Genomic DNA, 16,214 nt, shown 5'->3' on the forward strand with positions numbered 1-16,214 from the left:
CTTTGTGGTTGCTGCAAGTTTTCAATTAAAAAACGTACCAACAACTCATAGTATGCATTTAACGTTGGCTAGCCATTCGTGCGTAACAAGAGTGCTTATTGACTCCCACCCATTTGTTTCTTTCACACACAACTATTTTAAAGTTGACAGGGGAGGAGTGTGTCACTGCAAAATCAAGGTAGGTCCTACCGAGATTTGAACTCGGATCGCAGGATTCAGAGTCCTGAGTGCTAACCATTACACCATAGAACCCTATACAGAGTAATTATTGTAGACTTCCGATTTTCCTGTCATTTGTACACCGGATAAACAGCAGATTATGAGATTATTGGTTGGCCATGTGAATAATTCAGCACAAAAAATAGGAAGGTTCTACCGAGATTTGAACTCGGATCACTGGATTCAAAGTCCAGAGTGCTAACCATTAAACCATAGAACCATATTCTAAATCCACATGGAAATTGAAAAAAAAAAAATTATGCGTTTAATTAGCAACAGCTGACTGTCGTTCCTTCACGTGTTGCAAATACTTTCAACTGACAACAATATTTGGACAGCTATATTCAAGTTCCACGGGGCAAATGAATTGACATGGTAGGATCGTCCAAGATTTAAACTCGGATTGTAGGATTCAGAGTCCTGAGTGATAACCTTTACAGCATAGAACCCTGTACTCAATACTCTGTGACGGGTTCAGATTTTACTGTCCTTGGTTCACCGGAAAAACAGACAAAATATTTTCTGGCCAGAAACGGTATCAACTGGGCTACCCTACCATGCATCCACTTGGAAATCCACATATTTCCAACACGAATGATGTGATGAGTGTGAACAAAATATGAAACATTTTCAGTTCTTTGTGGTTGCTGCAAGTTTTCAATTAAAAAACGTACCAACAACTCATAGTATGCATTTAACGTTGGCTAGCCATTCGTGCGTAACAAGAGTGCTTATTGACTCCCACCCATTTGTTTCTTTCACACACGACTATTTTAAAGTTGACAGGGGAGGAGTGTGTCACTGCAAAATCAAGGTAGGTCCTACCGAGATTTGAACTCGGATCGCAGGATTCAGAGTCCTGAGTGCTAACCATTACACCATAGAACCCTATACAGAGTAATTATTGTAGACTTCCGATTTTCCTGTCATTTGTACACCGGATAAACAGCAGATTATGAGATTATTGGTTGGCCATGTGAATAATTCAGCACAAAAAATAGGAAGGTTCTACCGAGATTTGAACTCGGATCACTGGATTCAAAGTCCAGAGTGCTAACCATTAAACCATAGAACCATATTCTAAATCCACATGGAAATTGAAAAAAAAAAAAATTATGCGTTTAATTAGCAACAGCTGACTGTCGTTCCTTCACGTGTTGCAAATACTTTCAACTGACAACAATATTTGGACAGCTATATTCAAGTTCCACGGGGCAAATGAATTGACATGGTAGGATCGTCCAAGATTTAAACTCGGATTGTAGGATTCAGAGTCCTGAGTGATAACCTTTACAGCATAGAACCCTGTACTCAATACTCTGTGACGGGTTCAGATTTTACTGTCCTTGGTTCACCGGAAAAACAGATAAAATATTTTCTGGCCAGAAACGGTATAAACTGGGCTACCCTACCATGCATCCACTTGGAAATCCACATATTTCCAACACGAATGATGTGATGAATGTGAACAAAATATGAAACATTTTCAGTTCTTTGTGGGGCTGCAAGTTTTCAATTAAAAAACTTACCAGGAACTCATAGTATGCATTTATCGTTGGATAGCCATTCGTGCGTAACAAGAGTGCTTATTGACTCCCACCCATTTGTTTCTTTCACACACAACTATTTTAAAGTTGACAGGGGAGGAGTGTGTCACTGCCGAGATTTGAACTCGGATCGCAGGATTCAGAGTCCTGAGTGCTAACCATTACACCATAGAACCCTATACAGAGTAATTATTGTAGACTTCCGATTTTCCTGTCATTTGTACACCGGATAAACAGCAGATTATGAGATTATTGGTTGGCCATGTGAATAATTCAGCACAAAAAATAGGAAGGTTCTACCGAGATTTGAACTCGGATCACTGGATTCAAAGTCCAGAGTGCTAACCATTAAACCATAGAACCATATTCTAAATCCACATGGAAATTGAAAAAAAAAAAATTATGCGTTTAATTAGCAACAGCTGACTGTCGTTCCTTCACGTGTTGCAAATACTTTCAACTGACAACAATATTTGGACAGCTATATTCAAGTTCCACGGGGCAAATGAATTGACATGGTAGGATCGTCCAAGATTTAAACTCGGATTGTAGGATTCAGAGTCCTGAGTGATAACCTTTACAGCATAGAACCCTGTACTCAATACTCTGTGACGGGTTCAGATTTTACTGTCCTTGGTTCACCGGAAAAACAGACAAAATATTTTCTGGCCAGAAACGGTATCAACTGGGCTACCCTACCATGCATCCACTTGGAAATCCACATATTTCCAACACGAATGATGTGATGAGTGTGAACAAAATATGAAACATTTTCAGTTCTTTGTGGTTGCTGCAAGTTTTCAATTAAAAAACGTACCAACAACTCATAGTATGCATTTAACGTTGGCTAGCCATTCGTGCGTAACAAGAGTGCTTATTGACTCCCACCCATTTGTTTCTTTCACACACAACTATTTTAAAGTTGACAGGGGAGGAGTGTGTCACTGCAAAATCAAGGTAGGTCCTACCGAGATTTGAACTCGGATCGCAGGATTCAGAGTCCTGAGTGCTAACCATTACACCATAGAACCCTATACAGAGTAATTATTGTAGACTTCCGATTTTCCTGTCATTTGTACACCGGATAAACAGCAGATTATGAGATTATTGGTTGGCCATGTGAATAATTCAGCACAAAAAATAGGAAGGTTCTACCGAGATTTGAACTCGGATCACTGGATTCAAAGTCCAGAGTGCTAACCATTAAACCATAGAACCATATTCTAAATCCACATGGAAATTGAAAAAAAAAAAATTATGCGTTTAATTAGCAACAGCTGACTGTCGTTCCTTCACGTGTTGCAAATACTTTCAACTGACAACAATATTTGGACAGCTATATTCAAGTTCCACGGGGCAAATGAATTGACATGGTAGGATCGTCCAAGATTTAAACTCGGATTGTAGGATTCAGAGTCCTGAGTGATAACCTTTACAGCATAGAACCCTGTACTCAATACTCTGTGACGGGTTCAGATTTTACTGTCCTTGGTTCACCGGAAAAACAGACAAAATATTTTCTGGCCAGAAACGGTATCAACTGGGCTACCCTACCATGCATCCACTTGGAAATCCACATATTTCCAACACGAATGATGTGATGAGTGTGAACAAAATATGAAACATTTTCAGTTCTTTGTGGTTGCTGCAAGTTTTCAATTAAAAAACGTACCAACAACTCATAGTATGCATTTAACGTTGGCTAGCCATTCGTGCGTAACAAGAATGCTTATTGACTCCCACCCATTTGTTTCTTTCACACACGACTATTTTAAAGTTGACAGGGGAGGAGTGTGTCACTGCAAAATCAAGGTAGGTCCTACCGAGATTTGAACTCGGATCGCAGGATTCAGAGTCCTGAGTGCTAACCATTACACCATAGAACCCTATACAGAGTAATTATTGTAGACTTCCGATTTTCCTGTCATTTGTACACCGGATAAACAGCAGATTATGAGATTATTGGTTGGCCATGTGAATAATTCAGCACAAAAAATAGGAAGGTTCTACCGAGATTTGAACTCGGATCACTGGATTCAAAGTCCAGAGTGCTAACCATTACACCATAGAACCATATTCTAAATCCACATGGAAATTGAAAAAAAAAAAATTATGCGTTTAATTAGCAACAGCTGACTGTCGTTCCTTCACGTGTTGCAAATACTTTCAACTGACAACAATATTTGGACAGCTATATTCAAGTTCCACGGGGCAAATGAATTGACATGGTAGGATCGTCCAAGATTTAAACTCGGATTGTAGGATTCAGAGTCCTGAGTGATAACCTTTACAGCATAGAACCCTGTACTCAATACTCTGTGACAGGTTCAGATTTTACTGTCCTTGGTTCACCGGAAAAACAGACAAAATATTTTCTGGCCAGAAACGGTATCAACTGGGCTACCCTACCATGCATCCACTTGGAAATCCACATATTTCCAACACGAATGATGTGATGAGTGTGAACAAAATATGAAACATTTTCAGTTCTTTGTGGTTGCTGCAAGTTTTCAATTAAAAAACGTACCAACAACTCATAGTATGCATTTAACGTTGGCTAGCCATTCGTGCGTAACAAGAATGCTTATTGACTCCCACCCATTTGTTTCTTTCACACACGACTATTTTAAAGTTGACAGGGGAGGAGTGTGTCACTGCAAAATCAAGGTAAGTCCTAACGAGATTTGAACTCGGATCGCAGGATTCAGAGTCCTGAGTGCTAACCATTACACCATAGAACCCTATACAGAGTAATTATTGTAGACTTCCGATTTTCCTGTCATTTGTACACCGGATAAACAGCATATTACGAGATTATTGGTTGGCCATGTGAATAATTCAGCACAAAAAATAGGAAGGTTCTACCGAGATTTGAACTCGGATCACAAGTCCAGAGTGCTAACCATTACACCATAGAACCATATTCTAAATCCACATGGAAATTGAAAAAAAAATAATTCTGCGTTTAATTAGCAACAGCGGACTGTCGTTCCTTCACGTGTTGCAAATACTTTCAACTGACAACAATATTTGGACAGCTATATTCGAGTTCCACGAGGCAAATTAATTGACATGGTAGGATCGTCCAAGATTTAAACTCGGATTGTAGGATTCAGAGTCCTGAGTGATAACGTTTACAGCATAGAACCCTGTACTCAATACTCTGTGACGGGTTCAGATTTTACTGTCCTTGGTTCACCGGAAAAACAGACAAAATATTTTCTGGCCAGAAACGGTATCAACTGGGCTACCCTACCATGCATCCACTTGGAAATCCACATATTTCCAACACGAATGATGTGATGAGTGTGAACAAAATATGAAACATTTTCAGTTCTTTGTGGGGCTGCAAGTTTTCAATTAAAAAACTTACCTGGAACTCATAGTATGCATTTACCGTTCGTGCGTAACAAGAGTGCCTATTGACTCCCACCCATTTGTTTCTTTCACGCACAACTATTTTAAAGTTGACAGGGGAGGAGTGTGTCACTGCAAAATCAAGGTAGGTCCTACCGAGATTTGAACTGGGATCGCAGGATTCAGAGTCCTGAGTGCTAACCATTACACCATAGAACCCTATACAGAGTTATTATTGTAGACTTCTGATTTTCCTGTCATTTGTACACCGGATAAACAGCAGATTATGAGATTATTGGTTGGCCATGTGAATAATTCAGCACAAAAAATAGGAAGGTTGTACCGAGATTTGAACTCGGATCACTGGATTCAAAGTCCAGAGTGCTAACCATTACACCTTAGAACCATATTCTAAATCCACATGGAAATTGAAAAAAAAATAATTCTGCGTTTAATTAGCAACAGCGGACTGTCCTTCCTTCACGTGTTGCAAATAATTTCAACTGACAACAATATTTGGACAGCTATATTCTAGTTCCACGAGGCAAATTAATTGACATGGTAGGATCGTCCAAGATTTAAACTCGGATTGTAGGATTCAGAGTCCTGAGTGATAACCTTTACAGCATAGAACCCTGTACTCAATACTCTGTGACGGGTTCAGATTTTACTGTCCTTGGTTCACCGGAAAAACAGATAAAATATTTTCTTGCCAGAAACGGTATCAACTGGGCGACCCTACCATGCATCCACTTGGAAATCCACATATTTCCAACACGAATGATGTGATGAGTGTGAACAAAATATGAAACATTTTCAGTTCTTTGTGGGGCTGCACGTTTTCAATTAAAAAATTACCAGGAACTCATAGTATGCATTTAAGGTTGGCTAGCCATTCGTGCGTAACAAGAGTGCTTATTGACTCCAACCCATTTGTTTCTTTCACACACGACTATTTTAAAGTTGACAGGGGAGGAGTGTGTCACTGCAAAATCAAGGTAGGTCCTACCGAGATTTGAACTCGGATCTCAGGATTCAGAGTCCTGAGTGCTAACCATTACACCATAGAACCCTATACAGAGTAATTATTGTAGACTTCCGATTTCCCTGTCATTTGTACACCAGATAAACAGCAGATTATGAGATTATTGGTTGGCCATGTGAATAATTCAGCACAAAAAATAGGAATGTTCTACCGAGATTTGAACTCAGATCACTGGATTCAAAGTCCAGAGTGCTAACCATTACACCATAGAACCATATTCTAAATCCACATGGAAATTGAAAAAAAAAAATTCTGTGTTTAATTAGCAACAGCGGACTGTCGTTCCTTAACGTGTTGCAAATACTTTCAACTGTCAACAATATTTGGACAGCTATATTCTAGTTCCACGAGGCAAATTAATTGACATGGTAGGATCGTCCAAGATTTAAACTCGGATTGTAGGATTCAGAGTCCTGAGTGATAACCTTTACAGCATAGAACCCTGTACTCAATACTCTGTGACGGGTTCAGATTTTACTGTCCTTGGTTCACCGGAAAAACAGATAAAATATTTTCTTGCCAGAAACGGTATCAACTGGGCGACCCTACCATGCATCCACTTGGAAATCCACATATTTCCAACACGAATGATGTGATGAGTGTGAACAAAATATGAAACATTTTCAGTTCTTTGTGGGGCTGCAAGTTTTCAATTAAAAAATTAACAGGAACTCATAGTATGCATTTAAGGTTGGCTAGCCATTCGTGCGTAACAAGAGTGCTTATTGACTCCAACGACTATTTTAAAGTTGACAGGGGAGGAGTGTGTCACTGCAAAATCAAGGTAGGTCCTACCGAGATTTGAACTCGGATCTCAGGATTCAGAGTCCTGAGTGCTAACCATTACACCATAGAACCCTATACAGAGTAATTGTTGTAGACTTCCGATTTTCCTGTCATTTGTACACCGGATAAACAGCAGATTATGAGATTATTGGTTAGCCATGTGAATAATTCAGCACAAAAAATAGGAAGGTTCTACCGAGATTTGAACTCGGATCACAAGTCCAGAGTGCTAACCATTACACCATAGAATCATATTCTAAATCCACATGGAAATTGAAAAAAATAATAATGCGTTTAATTAGCAACAGCGGACCATCGTTCCTTCACGTGTTGCAAATACTTTCAACTGACAACAATATTTGGACAGCTATATTCGAGTTCCACGAGGCAAATTAATTGACATGGTAGGATCGTCCAAGATTTAAACTCGGATTGTAGGATTCAGAGTCCTGAGTGCTAACCATTACACCATAGAACCCTATACAGAGTACTTATTGTAGACTTCCGATTTTCCTGTCATTTGTACACCGGATAAACAGCAGATTATGAGATTATTGGTTGGCCATGTGAATAATTCAGCACAAAAAATAGGAAGGTTCTACCGAGATTTGAACTCGGATCACAAGTCCAGAGTGCTAACCATTGCACCATAGAACCATATTCTAAATCCACATGGAAATTGAAAAAAAAAAATTATGCTTTTAATTAGCAACAGCGGACTGTCGTTCCTTCACGTGTTGCAAATACTTTCAACTGACAACAATATTTGGACAGCTATATTCTAGTTCCACGAGGCAAATTAATTGACATGGTAGGATCGTCCAAGATTTAAACTCGGATTGTAGGATTCAGAGTCCTGAGTGATAACCTTTACAGCATAGAACCCTGTACTCAATACTCTGTGACGGGTTCAGATTTTACTGTCCTTGGTTCACCGGAAAAACAGACAAAATATTTTCTGGCCAGAAACGGTATCAACTGGGCTACCCTACCATGCATCCACTTGGAAATCCACATATTTCCAACACGAATGATGTGATGAGTGTGAACAAAATATGAAACATTTTCAGTTCTTTGTGGGGCTGCAAGTTTTCAATTAAAAAACTTACCAGGAACTCATAGTATGCACTTAACGTTGGCTAGCCATTCGTGCGTAACAAGAACGCTTATTGACTCCCACCCATTTGTTTCTTTCACACACGACTATTTTAAAGTTGACAGGGGAGGAGTGTGTCACTGCAAAATCTAGGTAAGTCCTACAGAGATTTGAACTCGGATAGCAGGATTCAGAGTCCTGAGTGCTAACCATTACACCATAGAACCCTATACAGAGTAATTATTGTAGACTTCCGATTTTTCTGTCATTTGTACACCGGATAAACAGCAGATTATGAGATTATTGGTTGGCCATGTGAAAAATTCAGCAGAAAAAATAGGAAGGTTCTACCGAGATTTGAACTCGGATCACTGGATTCAAAGTCCAGAGTGCTAACCATTACACGATAGAACCATATTCTAAATCCACATGGAAATTGAAAAAAAAAAATTATGCGTTTAATTAGCAACAGAGGACTGTCGTTCCTTCACGTGTTGCAAATACTTTCAACTGACAACAATATTTGGACAGCTATATTCGAGTTCCACGAGGCAAATTAATTGACATGGTAGGATCGTCCAAGATTTAAACTCGGATTGTAGGATTCAGAGTCCTGAGTGCTAACCATTACACCATAGAACCCTATACAGAGTAATTATTGTAGACTTCCGATTTTCCTGTCATTTGTACACCGGATAAACAGCAGATTATGAGATTATTGGTTGGCCATGTGAAAAATTCAGCACAAAAAATAGGAAGGTTCTACCGAGATTTGAACTCGGATCACAGGATTCAAAGTCCAGAGTGCTAACCATTACACAATAGAACCATATTCTAAATCGACATGGAAATTGAAAAAAAAAAATTCTGCGTTTAATTAGCAACAGCGGACTGTCGTTCCTTAACGTGTTGCAAATACTTTCAACTGACAACAATATTTGGACAGCTATATTCTAGTTCCACGAGGCAAATTAATTGACATGGTAGGATCGTCCAAGATTTAAACTCGGATTGTAGGATTCAGAGTCCTGAGTGATAACCTTTACAGCATAGAACCCGGTACTCAATACTCTGTGACGGGTTCAGATTTTACTGTCCTTGGTTCACCGGAAAAACAGATAAAATATTTTCTGGCCAGAAACGGTATCAACTGGGCTATCCTACCATGCATCCACTTGGAAATCCACATATTTCCAACACGAATGATGTGATGAGTGTGAACAAAATATGAAACATTTTCAGTTCTTTGTGGTGCTGCAAGTTTTCAATTAAAAAACTTACCAGGAACTCATAGTATGCATTTAACGTTGGCTAGCCATTCGTGCGTAACAAGAGTGCTTATTGACTCCCACCCACTTGTTTCTTTCACGCACAACTATTTTAAAGTTGACAGGGGAGGAGGAGTGTGTCACTGCAAAATCAAGGAAGGTCCTACCGAGACTTGAACTTGGATCGCAGGATTCAGAGTCCTGAGTGCTAACCATTACACCATAGAACCCTATACAGAGTAGTTATTGTAGACTTCCGATTTTCCTGTCATTTGTACACCAGATAAACAGCAGATTATGAGATTATTGTTTGGCCATGTGAATAATTCAGCACAAAAAATAGGAAGGTTCTACCGAGATTTGAACTCAGATCACTGGATTCAAAGTCCAGAGTGCTAACCATTACACCATAGAACCATATTCTAAATCCACATGGAAATTGAAAAAAAAAAATTCTGTGTTTAATTAGCAACAGCGGACTGTCGTTCCTTAACGTGTTGCAAATACTTTCAACTGTCAACAATATTTGGACAGCTATATTCTAGTTCCACGAGGCAAATTAATTGACATGGTAGGATCGTCCAAGATTTAAACTCGGATTGTAGGATTCAGAGTCCTGAGTGATAACCTTTACAGCATAGAACCCTGTACTCAATACTCTGTGACGGGTTCAGATTTTACTGTCCTTGGTTCACCGGAAAAACAGATAAAATATTTTCTTGCCAGAAACGGTATCAACTGGGCGACCCTACCATGCATCCACTTGGAAATCCACATATTTCCAACACGAATGATGTGATGAGTGTGAACAAAATATGAAACATTTTCAGTTCTTTGTGGGGCTGCAAGTTTTCAATTAAAAAATTAACAGGAACTCATAGTATGCATTTAAGGTTGGCTAGCCATTCGTGCGTAACAAGAGTGCTTATTGACTCCAACCCATTTGTTTCTTTCACACACGACTATTTTAAAGTTGACAGGGGAGGAGTGTGTCACTGCAAAATCAAGGTAGGTCCTACCGAGATTTGAACTCGGATCTCAGGATTCAGAGTCCTGAGTGCTAACCATTACACCATAGAACCCTATACAGAGTAATTGTTGTAGACTTCCGATTTTCCTGTCATTTGTACACCGGATAAACAGCAGATTATGAGATTATTGGTTAGCCATGTGAATAATTCAGCACAAAAAATAGGAAGGTTCTACCGAGATTTGAACTCGGATCACAAGTCCAGAGTGCTAACCATTACACCATAGAACCATATTCTAAATCCACATGGAAATTGAAAAAAATAATAATGCGTTTAATTAGCAACAGCGGACCATCGTTCCTTCACGTGTTGCAAATACTTTCAACTGACAACAATATTTGGACAGCTATATTCGAGTTCCACGAGGCAAATTAATTGACATGGTAGGATCGTCCAAGATTTAAACTCGGATTGTAGGATTCAGAGTCCTGAGTGCTAACCATTACACCATAGAACCCTATACAGAGTACTTATTGTAGACTTCCGATTTTCCTGTCATTTGTACACCGGATAAACAGCAGATTATGAGATTATTGGTTGGCCATGTGAATAATTCAGCACAAAAAATAGGAAGGTTCTACCGAGATTTGAACTCGGATCACAAGTCCAGAGTGCTAACCATTGCACCATAGAACCATATTCTAAATCCACATGGAAATTGAAAAAAAAAAATTATGCTTTTAATTAGCAACAGCGGACTGTCGTTCCTTCACGTGTTGCAAATACTTTCAACTGACAACAATATTTGGACAGCTATATTCTAGTTCCACGAGGCAAATTAATTGACATGGTAGGATCGTCCAAGATTTAAACTCGGATTGTAGGATTCAGAGTCCTGAGTGTCCTTGGTTCACCGGAAAAACAGATAAAATATTTTCTGGCCAGAAACGGTATCAACTGGGCTATCCTACCATGCATCCACTTGGAAATCCACATATTTCCAACACGAATGATGTGATGAGTGTGAACAAAATATGAAACATTTTCAGTTCTTTGTGGTGCTGCAAGTTTTCAATTAAAAAACTTACCAGGAACTCATAGTATGCATTTAACGTTGGCTAGCCATTCGTGCGTAACAAGAGTGCTTATTGACTCCCACCCACTTGTTTCTTTCACGCACAACTATTTTAAAGTTGACAGGGGAGGAGGAGTGTGTCACTGCAAAATCAAGGAAGGTCCTACCGAGACTTGAACTTGGATCGCAGGATTCAGAGTCCTGAGTGCTAACCATTACACCATAGAACCCTATACAGAGTTGTTATTGTAGACTTCCGATTTTCCTGTCATTTGTACACCGGATAAACAGCAGATTATGAGATTATTGTTTGGCCATGTGAATAATTCAGCACAAAAAATAGGAAGGTTCTACCGAGATTTGAACTCGGATCACTGGATTCAAAGTCCAGAGTGCTAACCATTACACCATAGAACCATATTCTAAATCCACATGGAAATTGAAAAAAAAAATAATTCTGCGTTTAATTAGCAACAGCGGACTGTCGTTCCTTCACGTGTTGCAAATACTTTCAACTGACAACAATAGTTGGACAGCTATATTCTAGTTCCACGAGGCAAATTAATTGACATGGTAGGATCGTCCAAGATTTAAACTCGGATTGTAGGATTCAGAGTCCTGAGTGATAACCTTTACAGCATAGAACCCTGTACTCAATACTCTGTGAAGGGTTCAGATTTTACTGTCCTTGGTTCACCGGAAAAACAGATCAAATATTTTCTGGCCAGAAACGGTATCAACTGGGCTACCCTACCATGCATCCACTTGGAAATCCACATATTTCCAACACGAATAATGTGATGAGTGTGAACAAAATATGAAACATTTTCAGTTCTTTGTTTGGCTGCAAGTTTTCAATTAAAAAACTTACCAACAACTCATAGCATGCATTTACCGTTGGATAACCATTAGTGCGTAACAAGAGTGCTTATTGACTCCCACCCATTTGTTTCTTTCACACACGACTATTTTAAAGTTGACAGGGGAGGAGTGTGTCACTGCAAAATTAAGGTAGGTTCTACCGAGATTTGAACTCGGATCACTGGATTCAAAGTCCAGAGTGCTAACCATTACACCATAGAACCATATTCTAAATCAACATGGAATTTTTTTTTGAAAAAAAAAAATTCTGCGTTTAATTAGCAACAGCGGACTGTCGTTCCTTCACGTGTTGCAAATACTTTCAACTGACAACAATATTTGGACAGCTATATTCTAGTTCCACGAGGCAAATTAATTGACATGGTAGGATCGTCCAAGATTTAAACTCGGATTGTAGGATTCAGAGTCCTGAGTGATAACCTTTACAGCATATAACCCTGTACTCAATACTCTGTGACGGGTTCAGATTTTACTGTCCTTGGTTCACCGGAAAAACAGATAAAATATTTTCTGGCCAGAAACGGTATCAACTGGGCTACCCTACCATGCATCCACTTGGAAATCCACATATTTCCAACACGAATAATGTGATGAGTGTGAACAAAATATGAAACATTTTCAGTTCTTTGTTTGGCTGCAAGTTTTCAATTAAAAAACTTACCAACAACTCATAGCATGCATTTACCGTTGGATAACCATTAGTGCGTAACAAGAGTGCTTATTGACTCCCACCCATTTGTTTCTTTCACACACGACTATTTTAAAGTTGACAGGGGAGGAGTGTGTCACTGCAAAATCAAGGTAGGTTCTACCGAGATTTGAACTCGGATCACTGGATTCAAAGTCCAGAGTGCTAACCATTACACCATAGAACCATATTCTAAATCAACATGGAATTTTTTTTTTTAAATTCTGCGTTTAATTAGCAACAGCGGACTGTCGTTCCTTCACGTGTTGCAAATACTTTCAACTGACAACAATATTTGGACAGCTATATTCGAGTTCCACGAGGCAAATTAATTGACATGGTAGGATCGTTCAAGATTTAAACTCGGATTGTAGGATTCAGAGTCCTGAGTGATAACCTTTACAGCATAGAACCCTGTACTCAATACTCTGTGACGGGTTCAGATTTTACTGTCCTTGGTTAACCGGAAAAACAGATAAAATATTTTCTGGCCAGAAACGGTATCAACTGGTCTACCCTACCATGCATCCACTTGGAAATCCACATATTTCCAACACGAATGATGTGATGAGTGTGAACAAAATATGAAACATTTTCAGTTCTTTGTGGGGCTGCAAGTTTTCAATTAAAAAACTTACCAGGAACTCATAGTATGCATTTACCGTTGGATAGCCATTCGTGCGTAACAAGAGTGCTTATTGACTCCCACCCATTTGTCTCTTTCACACACAACTATTTTAAAGTTGACAGGGGAGGAGTGTGTCACTGCAAAATCAAGGTAGGTCCTACCGAGATTTGAACTCGGATCGCAGGATTCAGAGTCCTGAGTGCTAACCATTACACCATAGAACCCTATACAGAGTGATTATTGTAGACTTCCGATTTTCCTGTCATTTGTACACCGGATAAACAGCAGATTATGAGATTATTGGTTGGCCATGTGAATAATTCAGCACAAAAAATAGGAAGGTTCTACCGAGATTTGAACTCGGATCACTGGATTCAAAGTCCAGAGTGCTAACCATTAAACCATAGAACCACATTCTAAATCCACATGGAAATTAAAAAAAAAAAAACTCTGCGTTTCATTAGCAACAACGGACTGTCGTTCCTTCACGTGTTGCAAATACTTTCAACTGACAACAATATTTGGACAGCTATATTCGAGTTCCACCAGGCAAATTAATTGACATGGTAGGATCGTCCAAGATTTAAACTCGGATTGTAGGATTCAGAGTCCTGAGTGATAACCTTTACAGCATAGAACCCTGTACTCAATACTCTGTGACGGGTTCAGATTTTACTGTCCTTGGTTCACCGGAAAAACAGATAAAATATTTTCTGGCCAGAAACGGTATCAACTGGGCTACCCTACCATGCATCCACTTGGAAATCCACATATTTCCAACACGAATTATGTGATGAGTGTGAACAAAATATGAAACATTTTCAGTTCTTTGTGGTTGCTGCAAGTTTTCAATTAAAAAACGTACCAACAACTCATAGTATGCATTTATCGTTGGATAGCCATTCGTGCGTAACAAGAGTGCTTATTGACTCCCACCCATTTGTTTCTTTCACACACAACTATTTTAAAGTTGACAGGGGAGGAGTGTGTCACTGCAAAATCAAGGTAGGTCCTACCGAGATTTGAACTCGGATCGCAGGATTCAGAGGCCTGAGTGCTAACCATTACACCATAGAACCCTATACAGAGTAATTATTGTAGACTTCCGATTTTCCTGTCATTTGTACACCAGATAAACAGCAGATTATGAGATTATTTGTTGGCCATGTGAATAATTCAGCACAAAAAATAGGAAGGTTCTACCGAGATTTGAACTCGGATCACTGGATTCAAAGTCCAGAGTGCTAACCATTAAACCATAGAACCACATTCTAAATCCACATGGAAATTTTAAAAAAAGAATTCTGCGTTTAATTAGCAACAGTGGACTGTCGTTCCTTCACGTGTTGCAAATACTTTCAACTGACAACAATATTTGGACAGCTATATTCTAGTTCCACGAGGCAAATTAATTGACATGGTAGGATCGTCCAAGATTTAAACTCGGATTGTAGGATTCAGAGTCCTGAGTGATAACCTTTACAGCATAGAACCCTGTACTCAATACTCTGTGACGGGTTCAGATTTTACTGTCCTTGGTTCACCGGAAAAACAGATAAAATATTTTCTGGCCAGAAGCGGTATCAACTGGGCTACCCTACCATGCATCCACTTGGAAATCCACATATTTCCAACACGAATGATGTGATGAGTGTGAACAAAATATGAAACATTTTCAGTTCTTTGTGGGGCTGCAAGTTTTCAATTAAAAAACTTACCAGGAACTCATAGTATGCATTTAACGTTGGCTAGCCATTCGTGCGTAACAAGAGTGCTTATTGACTCCCACCCATTTGTTTCTTTCACACACGACTATTTTAAAGTTGACAGGGGAGGAGTGTGTCACTGCAAAATCAAGGTAGGTCCTACCGAGATTTGAACTCGGATCGCAGGATTCAGAGTCCTGAGTGCTAACCATTACAACATAGAACCCTATACAGAGTAATTATTGTAGACTTCCGATTTTCCTGTCATATGTACACCAGATAAACAGCAGATTATGAGATTATTGGTTGGCCATGTGAATAATTCAGCACAAAAAATAGGAAGGTTCTACCGAGATTTGAACTCGGATCACTGGATTCAAAGTCCAGAGTGCTAACCATTACACCATAGAACCATATTCTAAATCCAAATGGAAATTGAAAAAAAAAATAATTATGCGTTTAATTAGCAACAGCGGACTGTCGTTCCTTCACGTGTTGCAAATACTTTCAACTGACAACAATATTTGGACAGCTATATTCGAGTTCCACCAGGCAAATTAATTGACATGGTAGGATCGTCCAAGATTTAAACTCGGATTGTAGGATTCCTGAGTGATAACCTTTACAGCATAGAACCCTGTACTCAATACTCTGTGACGGGTTCAGATTTTACTGTCCTTGGTTCACCGGAAAAACAGATAAAATATTTTCTGGCCAGAAACGTTATCAACTGGGCTACCCTACCATGCATCCACTTGGAAATCCACATATTTCCAACACGAATGATGTGATGAGTGTGAACAAAATATGAAACATTTTCAGTTCTTTGTGGGGCTGCAAGTTTTCAATTAAAAAACTTAGCAACAACTCATAGTATGCATTTACTGTAGGCTAGCCATTAGTGCGTAACAAGAGTGCTTATTGACTCCCACCCATTTGTTTCTTT

The 16,214-nt window shown here is 39.2% G+C and overlaps 29 non-coding genes across 29 annotated transcripts; all 29 read right to left on the bottom strand.

The window, feature by feature from the left end:
• Nucleotides 1–180: 180 nt before the first annotated feature.
• trnaq-cug (transfer RNA glutamine (anticodon CUG)) lies at nucleotides 181–252 on the bottom strand. Its single transcript has one exon. It is a non-coding gene; the product is annotated as a tRNA-Gln (tRNA).
• A 115-nt stretch (nucleotides 253–367) lies between these two features.
• On the bottom strand, nucleotides 368–439 carry trnaq-uug (transfer RNA glutamine (anticodon UUG)). Its single transcript has one exon. It is a non-coding gene; the product is annotated as a tRNA-Gln (tRNA).
• A 596-nt stretch (nucleotides 440–1,035) lies between these two features.
• trnaq-cug (transfer RNA glutamine (anticodon CUG)) lies at nucleotides 1,036–1,107 on the bottom strand. Its single transcript has one exon. It is a non-coding gene; the product is annotated as a tRNA-Gln (tRNA).
• A 115-nt stretch (nucleotides 1,108–1,222) lies between these two features.
• On the bottom strand, nucleotides 1,223–1,294 carry trnaq-uug (transfer RNA glutamine (anticodon UUG)). Its single transcript has one exon. It is a non-coding gene; the product is annotated as a tRNA-Gln (tRNA).
• Nucleotides 1,295–2,057: 763 nt separating this feature from the next.
• On the bottom strand, nucleotides 2,058–2,129 carry trnaq-uug (transfer RNA glutamine (anticodon UUG)). Its single transcript has one exon. It is a non-coding gene; the product is annotated as a tRNA-Gln (tRNA).
• A 596-nt stretch (nucleotides 2,130–2,725) lies between these two features.
• trnaq-cug (transfer RNA glutamine (anticodon CUG)) lies at nucleotides 2,726–2,797 on the bottom strand. The gene has a single exon. It is a non-coding gene; the product is annotated as a tRNA-Gln (tRNA).
• Nucleotides 2,798–2,912: 115 nt separating this feature from the next.
• Nucleotides 2,913–2,984, bottom strand: trnaq-uug (transfer RNA glutamine (anticodon UUG)). Its single transcript has one exon. It is a non-coding gene; the product is annotated as a tRNA-Gln (tRNA).
• Nucleotides 2,985–3,580: 596 nt separating this feature from the next.
• On the bottom strand, nucleotides 3,581–3,652 carry trnaq-cug (transfer RNA glutamine (anticodon CUG)). Its single transcript has one exon. It is a non-coding gene; the product is annotated as a tRNA-Gln (tRNA).
• A 115-nt stretch (nucleotides 3,653–3,767) lies between these two features.
• On the bottom strand, nucleotides 3,768–3,839 carry trnaq-uug (transfer RNA glutamine (anticodon UUG)). Its single transcript has one exon. It is a non-coding gene; the product is annotated as a tRNA-Gln (tRNA).
• Nucleotides 3,840–4,435: 596 nt separating this feature from the next.
• trnaq-cug (transfer RNA glutamine (anticodon CUG)) lies at nucleotides 4,436–4,507 on the bottom strand. Its single transcript has one exon. It is a non-coding gene; the product is annotated as a tRNA-Gln (tRNA).
• A 763-nt stretch (nucleotides 4,508–5,270) lies between these two features.
• trnaq-cug (transfer RNA glutamine (anticodon CUG)) lies at nucleotides 5,271–5,342 on the bottom strand. Its single transcript has one exon. It is a non-coding gene; the product is annotated as a tRNA-Gln (tRNA).
• Nucleotides 5,343–6,123: 781 nt separating this feature from the next.
• On the bottom strand, nucleotides 6,124–6,195 carry trnaq-cug (transfer RNA glutamine (anticodon CUG)). Its single transcript has one exon. It is a non-coding gene; the product is annotated as a tRNA-Gln (tRNA).
• A 115-nt stretch (nucleotides 6,196–6,310) lies between these two features.
• trnaq-uug (transfer RNA glutamine (anticodon UUG)) lies at nucleotides 6,311–6,382 on the bottom strand. The gene has a single exon. It is a non-coding gene; the product is annotated as a tRNA-Gln (tRNA).
• A 572-nt stretch (nucleotides 6,383–6,954) lies between these two features.
• trnaq-cug (transfer RNA glutamine (anticodon CUG)) lies at nucleotides 6,955–7,026 on the bottom strand. Its single transcript has one exon. It is a non-coding gene; the product is annotated as a tRNA-Gln (tRNA).
• Nucleotides 7,027–8,392: 1,366 nt separating this feature from the next.
• trnaq-uug (transfer RNA glutamine (anticodon UUG)) lies at nucleotides 8,393–8,464 on the bottom strand. Its single transcript has one exon. It is a non-coding gene; the product is annotated as a tRNA-Gln (tRNA).
• Nucleotides 8,465–8,807: 343 nt separating this feature from the next.
• trnaq-uug (transfer RNA glutamine (anticodon UUG)) lies at nucleotides 8,808–8,879 on the bottom strand. Its single transcript has one exon. It is a non-coding gene; the product is annotated as a tRNA-Gln (tRNA).
• A 597-nt stretch (nucleotides 8,880–9,476) lies between these two features.
• On the bottom strand, nucleotides 9,477–9,548 carry trnaq-cug (transfer RNA glutamine (anticodon CUG)). The gene has a single exon. It is a non-coding gene; the product is annotated as a tRNA-Gln (tRNA).
• Nucleotides 9,549–9,663: 115 nt separating this feature from the next.
• trnaq-uug (transfer RNA glutamine (anticodon UUG)) lies at nucleotides 9,664–9,735 on the bottom strand. Its single transcript has one exon. It is a non-coding gene; the product is annotated as a tRNA-Gln (tRNA).
• Nucleotides 9,736–10,328: 593 nt separating this feature from the next.
• On the bottom strand, nucleotides 10,329–10,400 carry trnaq-cug (transfer RNA glutamine (anticodon CUG)). Its single transcript has one exon. It is a non-coding gene; the product is annotated as a tRNA-Gln (tRNA).
• A 1,122-nt stretch (nucleotides 10,401–11,522) lies between these two features.
• trnaq-cug (transfer RNA glutamine (anticodon CUG)) lies at nucleotides 11,523–11,594 on the bottom strand. The gene has a single exon. It is a non-coding gene; the product is annotated as a tRNA-Gln (tRNA).
• Nucleotides 11,595–11,709: 115 nt separating this feature from the next.
• Nucleotides 11,710–11,781, bottom strand: trnaq-uug (transfer RNA glutamine (anticodon UUG)). The gene has a single exon. It is a non-coding gene; the product is annotated as a tRNA-Gln (tRNA).
• Nucleotides 11,782–12,377: 596 nt separating this feature from the next.
• Nucleotides 12,378–12,449, bottom strand: trnaq-uug (transfer RNA glutamine (anticodon UUG)). Its single transcript has one exon. It is a non-coding gene; the product is annotated as a tRNA-Gln (tRNA).
• Nucleotides 12,450–13,049: 600 nt separating this feature from the next.
• Nucleotides 13,050–13,121, bottom strand: trnaq-uug (transfer RNA glutamine (anticodon UUG)). Its single transcript has one exon. It is a non-coding gene; the product is annotated as a tRNA-Gln (tRNA).
• Nucleotides 13,122–13,714: 593 nt separating this feature from the next.
• On the bottom strand, nucleotides 13,715–13,786 carry trnaq-cug (transfer RNA glutamine (anticodon CUG)). Its single transcript has one exon. It is a non-coding gene; the product is annotated as a tRNA-Gln (tRNA).
• Nucleotides 13,787–13,901: 115 nt separating this feature from the next.
• trnaq-uug (transfer RNA glutamine (anticodon UUG)) lies at nucleotides 13,902–13,973 on the bottom strand. Its single transcript has one exon. It is a non-coding gene; the product is annotated as a tRNA-Gln (tRNA).
• Nucleotides 13,974–14,569: 596 nt separating this feature from the next.
• On the bottom strand, nucleotides 14,570–14,641 carry trnaq-cug (transfer RNA glutamine (anticodon CUG)). Its single transcript has one exon. It is a non-coding gene; the product is annotated as a tRNA-Gln (tRNA).
• Nucleotides 14,642–14,756: 115 nt separating this feature from the next.
• Nucleotides 14,757–14,828, bottom strand: trnaq-uug (transfer RNA glutamine (anticodon UUG)). The gene has a single exon. It is a non-coding gene; the product is annotated as a tRNA-Gln (tRNA).
• A 594-nt stretch (nucleotides 14,829–15,422) lies between these two features.
• Nucleotides 15,423–15,494, bottom strand: trnaq-cug (transfer RNA glutamine (anticodon CUG)). The gene has a single exon. It is a non-coding gene; the product is annotated as a tRNA-Gln (tRNA).
• A 115-nt stretch (nucleotides 15,495–15,609) lies between these two features.
• trnaq-uug (transfer RNA glutamine (anticodon UUG)) lies at nucleotides 15,610–15,681 on the bottom strand. The gene has a single exon. It is a non-coding gene; the product is annotated as a tRNA-Gln (tRNA).
• Nucleotides 15,682–16,214: the final 533 nt, after the last annotated feature.

This window comes from Oncorhynchus clarkii, unplaced genomic scaffold (genome assembly GCF_045791955.1).
Source record: "Oncorhynchus clarkii lewisi isolate Uvic-CL-2024 unplaced genomic scaffold, UVic_Ocla_1.0 unplaced_contig_5668_pilon_pilon, whole genome shotgun sequence".
Lineage (NCBI taxonomy): Eukaryota > Metazoa > Chordata > Actinopteri > Salmoniformes > Salmonidae > Oncorhynchus > Oncorhynchus clarkii.